Source organism: Peromyscus maniculatus, chromosome 17 (genome assembly GCF_049852395.1).
Source record: "Peromyscus maniculatus bairdii isolate BWxNUB_F1_BW_parent chromosome 17, HU_Pman_BW_mat_3.1, whole genome shotgun sequence".
NCBI classification, from domain to species: Eukaryota; Metazoa; Chordata; class Mammalia; order Rodentia; family Cricetidae; genus Peromyscus; species Peromyscus maniculatus.
This window is the reverse complement of record NC_134868.1, coordinates 19405155-19411154: the sequence shown is the minus strand read 5'-3', so window position 1 is coordinate 19411154 and position 6000 is coordinate 19405155.

The following is a 6000-nucleotide window of genomic DNA, read 5'->3' as shown; positions in this document are numbered from 1 at the left end:
CCAGGAAATTCATGTTCAAGATGGCAATACTTTCAATGTCAGCATAAGGCTAGATTTCTGACTCATAGAAATGTCTTCCTACTGCACCCTCACCTACAGAAAGGGCATGCCAGCTCTGGGAAGCCTCTTTTCCAAGGATGCTAGTCTGGCTCATGAGTTCAGAGGCTAAACATATTAATGCTATCACATTATTGTTTAAATTTCAATATATAAAATCTAGTGGAACACGCTGGGCAGTGGTGGCACGTGCCTTTAATCCCAGAATTTGGGAGGCAGAGCCAGGCAAATCTTTGTGAGTTCCAGTCCAGCCTGGTCTACAAAGTGAGATCCAGGACAGGCTCCGAAGCTACACAGAGAAACCCTGTCTCAAAAAAAAAATCTAGTGGAACACAAAGAAATAAACATAAATCACAAATATCTGCATACATATAATACTTTTCTTTTTTTAATTCCTTAGGCTGAATATAATGGGAGAGGGGAGAGTTAATGAGGCCCAAGCCTCCCAGAGGAGCTATGGACAGCAACTAGCTACTGGGCGAAAGGAAATAATTTTATTTAGTGGTGTAGACACTGGTAAGTTGTTATTCAACCCTATATCCAGACTCATGAAAGGGATCATAATTTGTTTCAGTGAGCCATTTAACAAATAATGTGACTATAGAAAGAGGACTTATGGGGAAAGAAGAAATGGAGGATTAACATGATCAAATACTTTATATAAAGAAATTAAATTATTAAGTAATACACAAAAAAATGAAACTCTACCAATATCTGATGGAGCTGTTGGAACAAGTCAATCCAGCACATTTGATAACCCTCACATAAGTAAGATAAAGTGAGTTCTACACAAGTGCTAAAATATTAACTCAAAAACAGATTATGGAAATTTAAAGTTGTGGAACATAGAAACAACCAGTCAAAGTATTAAAAGCTCAACAAGTAAAATGTAAAAGTAGGAATAAATAGTAATAGGAGTACTATTTTACAAATAGACAACAAATAGATTTAAGGCAATTAAACTATTTTTATAAAGCCAACCCTAGAAAGATAAACTACCAGAGCCTCTGGTCTGTGTTTGACTTTCCCGGCAGGTGAGGGAGAGGATTGTTTGAGGGCTGTTAGATTAGATTAGATTGGGTAGATTGGACCCAATGCCTTCCTCTCCATTATCTCTTGTCAACTTCTCCCAACTATATAGATACCAGGGGATGTACTGATTGGTCCAGCCAGTACTGGGTGAGGTCTGGGATTCTGCTCTTGGGAAAGCTTTGAGGCAGCTGCTAGTCTGAGGACAAGGTTCTCTTTCCTTTTCCACAAATTCCCTCCAACTCTTCAGCTCTTTCCACTGCCTAGTTAAATACAAGCTTCACAGCAGCCTGCACAGAGCAAACCTTTGGAAAGGGAGGAATTAGATTGACTTCAAAGTGGCGCCCAAAGAGAGACGGGACTTTGTCTTAAAGCGCAAAGCACACTGTATGAAGCTGAAAACGAGAGGTTTGCAGCCTTGTTCAGTTAAATGGCTTGTCTGATGGAAAATAACCACGGGATCTTCCAGAAAAGAAAAGCAAAACTGCACTTCTGATTTAAACTTAATTCTCTTAACTTCCAGGGTTCATTTCAGAGAAATAGCACGAAGAAAGTTCAGACCCGAAGCTCCCTTCGTCTTCTCTCCTAAATGCTTTTGCAGCCCCAGTTTATTACCTAAATGTGTATACTGTAGATATTTGTATTATCTACAGAAGGAGTTTTCCTACTGTATGATCTGTGATGATTAAAATTCCACTTAGAGATGTTTTCATGTAGTATCAAAAGTATTTGGTTTATATTTTCCAGCCAGTGGCATTTTCAGACTTCTTCAGATTTGAAATACCAACTTAACATTCATTAGATTATATCATCCTTTAGATGTAAAACCAACTGCCAAGCTTTACTCTGGTATTAATGTACAGCTGTGTGTGTGTTCTTAGGAAGTAAGCAATTGTATAGTAAAGTTCTAAGGTACATTGAATTTGAGTTAATGAAGCATATATGTCTCCTCAAATAATAGAAAAATCTAATATCAATCTAAGGATTACATGCAGACACTTTAAATACTTGTAGCAAAAATAAGTTGTATACCTGTTAAAATATTGCTGATTGACCTGTTCTCATAAACTTTATGAAAAGGATGTTTTATGTCAGATAAAGCTTGTATTTTAACCAGGGAAAAAGAATAACTCTATACATTGGTTTTTCCAGTGAACCTCAACAGTATCCAAACTCCAAGGAATATCAGAGAGTGCAATGGATTTAACATTTTCTGTAAGAGAAAGACATACTCACTGATCACTTGTATGTCCCTTGGTGTCTCAGCAAGCATTAAAAGCTGCTTAATTTTTCAGTCAAGTAAGTAGGAACCAATTACATTAAAGATTCTAGAAATGAGAAATTAAGAATGTTTTCCACTGTAAGTGGTTGTAAAATGTAGATTGTTCACTGATGTTCATTAATCCATAATGATTTTTTTCCCTTCTTCCAAAAAGTAGCATTTGTCTCAAAGAGATTCTTTGGGCAATAAAATCAAAGATGTGATAGACAGTGCCACCACCCAAAATTAGATAGATTCATAAGATCACCAGAACTCTCCTCTCTTCCATCTTAGACAGCAGTTGTCCCATGTAGCCATTGGATTTGGTCCTGCCCACTCATGTTCTGTGGTTGGGAGAGTTATCTTGTCACCTAGTTTTGTAGAAAACATCCTTCTCTAAGTCTGTTTTAACTCCCCTTTCCTCTCCATTTTATAAGGTAATTTGGGGACTCTCCAAAACTATACCATTGATATTGTTTTTTGTTATTTTTGTTGCTTTTAAGTGTATTCCTTAAAAGGCTATAAACCAAGAAGTAACTCTCCTACAATTTCTTATATTTGATTTAGAGAAGTTAAATATGTCCAGTTTGATTACTTATTCAAGAAATAACTCTTCAAGACATTCTGCTCAACCAGGCATGGTGGTCATGAGTTCGAGGACAACCTGGGCTATAAAGAGATTTCCAGATTTGTCTCAGCTAGAGTGAGAGTGCTGCAGATAGAAAAGAAAGAGAGACGGGGGGGGGGAGCAAAAACAATAAGAAAACACCACTCTTCTTATCTATTTCATTGCTTCCAGGCTTGATTTTCTTAAACTCTTTCAACTTTCATTCACATCCGAAAGTAGAGGAAATGTTCCTTGACACTGAGTTTAGCAAATTTTTGGCTATTATACCAAAATCTCGAACAACAAATGGAAAAATAAATAAGCAATACTAGAAATAAATTAGAAAGTTTCTATGCAGGTGCTCAACAAAATAAAAAGAAGTCTATATTATTGGGGAAAATGCTTGCAAATATAACAAAAAGTATCATTCCAAACATAAAGAGTTCATGAAACTCTGCTGTGGGATGTTCTGTATGTTAAATGTGTTGCTCTGATTGACTAATAAATAAAACGCTAATTGGCCAGTAGCCAGGGAAGTGGAAGGCTGAGTCAGAGAGATGTGGCCAGCTGCCATGATGAGAAACAGATGTTAAGATACTGGCAAGCCAAGAGCCATGTGGCAACTTATAGACTAATAGAAATGGGTTGATTTAAGACATAAGAACAGTTAGCAAGAAGCCTGCCACAGCCATATAGTTTGTAAGCAATGTAAGTCTCTGTGTGTTTATTTAGTTGGGTTTGAGCAGCTGCAGGACTGGCAGATGAGAGAGATTTATCCTGACCATGGGTCGGTCAGGCAGGACCAGGAAAACTAAAGCTACAAAACTCAATAGCAAAAATACAAATTACCTGATTAAAACAGGAAAATATCCTAGGTAAACATATCTTCAAAGAGGTTGCACAAAATGTCAGCGGGTAGAAACCACCATGAGGTTTCACCTCATTGTTAGGAAGGCTATAATAAAAAATATATAAGATAACAGAAGTTGAAAGCATGCAAATATTTTACATCAAAAGCCATCATTTATATTAATGACATAATCAAGCTGTGAGAATCAAAGAAAGGGAAATTTGTCATTGAAAGAATAGTAAAATAAAGTCAAAGCATAAAATCAAAGTGCATTGCTTGCATGGTAGAAAGATAAAGCTCCAGGGTGATAGAAAGGCCACCTACAGAAGATGAAGGTAAGATGGAGTAAGGGGAGGTAGGAATTTAGAAGCTAACAAAATAATATATATTCAGGAGAAATTTATAACTCAAAGTATTGGGGAAAAGATTTAAGATGCAAACTTGAAGAAGTAACAAAGCAAAAAATTAGTAAGTAACTAACAAATAAAAAATATTTATAAACAAGACTCAAACATTGATCACAGACTCTGCATACCCCAGTTGTGAATGATTTTCAGAGAGTTATAATGTTAGAATGAAAAATGCATTAAATAAACTGGGCTATAGCTAAAATGAGAGTTTGGATGAGTACACATTGTGTACTGCATAGAAAGTTGAGGCTGGGGGACAAAACCCAAATCCAACAGTGGAGAATCAATGTGAGGCCTGAGGTTTGTGAGTAAAGATAAGAAAAACTAGAGAGGAGGCCAAGAAAGGGTAAAGAAGGAAGGACAGAGGGTCATGAAAGGGTCCATGTGACATGAAAGAGGAAAAGAGGTTAGTGAGGAAAACTACAAGTCAGGCCCAGAATGATGGAAAGCATGACAAAGGAGTGGAATTCAGTAAAACATTCTGCTAGAAAATGCCACATTGATAGCTATCACCTTGTCTGTTTTAAAATAATAAAAATAAATAAAAATTAAGCAAAAGGTGAGGCATATTACTCGCTCAACTAAGTACACTTTTGCAAACCTTTCTTTAATTTGTTCTAGCAGTACTCCAAGTTCTAGAACGGTAAAGATGAGAAGAAAACCCTCTGCTCAGGTCCTGTCAGCCCCTTTTCTCTAGGAACAAACAGAAATTGTATGTATCCTCTGATGGTCAACTTTAAATGTCAATTTGACTAGGCTACAGTCCCCCGCTACTGACTTAAACATTAATTCCAGGTATTGTGAAGACATTTTTAATTATATATATATATATATATATATCATATATATATATATGATATATATATATATGTTAACTGAATAAGAGACAAGCCCTGGATGATCTATGTGGACCTGATTCCATCTGCTGAAAGACTTAAGAGTAGAATTGACTCTTCCTTGAGAAAGCAATAACTACAGCCTTAGCTCCTGCCTCAGAGTTCATACTAGAAGCCATTCCAGCAGAGTTCTGACTTGCTTACTCAGCCCCCACAGACATGTAATTATTTGCGATTTATATCTCCCGGAGGCTCTAAGAGATTAAACCATGACCAAGATCTATACAATGCCAGGCACACGATATAAAAACAAAGCTGGACTGGAGTGATAAAATGTGAGTCAGGGAAAGATGTTGCTGTTTTATATTGGGTGGCCAGGAAAAGCTCACTGATAAGATGCTGTGGTTGACTGATTGTCTCACTAGTATAATTCTTCATCCCTCCATTATCCCGACCTTTTACCGTGTGACTTTGCAATACCTTTTACTAAACAGCAAGATCAATTTTCCCAGCCCTTGCCTGGGAAGAGAAAGATCTGTTTTCCCAGTCATCTCCACCTGACTGGCTTTGTTGTGATCTTTTCCTCTTTTGATCATTGTTGTTTTTGCCAATGAGAAATTAAAAGATGAGCAGAAGCTTTGGTAAGACCTGTCATAACATCACATGACTCTTGTTATTTGGTCACAAAGACACTTCAGGACTTAAAGAAGCTTCAGAGCTACTAGTCCTAATTATCTGGCACATGGTTATAGATTAACTAACAGCCACATGACTCTTGGACTTAAGAGTCTGACCATCCAAGATAAACAAGAAGAGCCTAGTTGACCTGTATCTGAAAACAAGGCATATGGGGAGCCAAGTGTGTCAAAGAGCAAGTCCTGCTCAGATTGGGTGATGCTCATACATTACATGCATCTTTGTTGCTGGAACGCCAGTGGTGTTTGTTATTG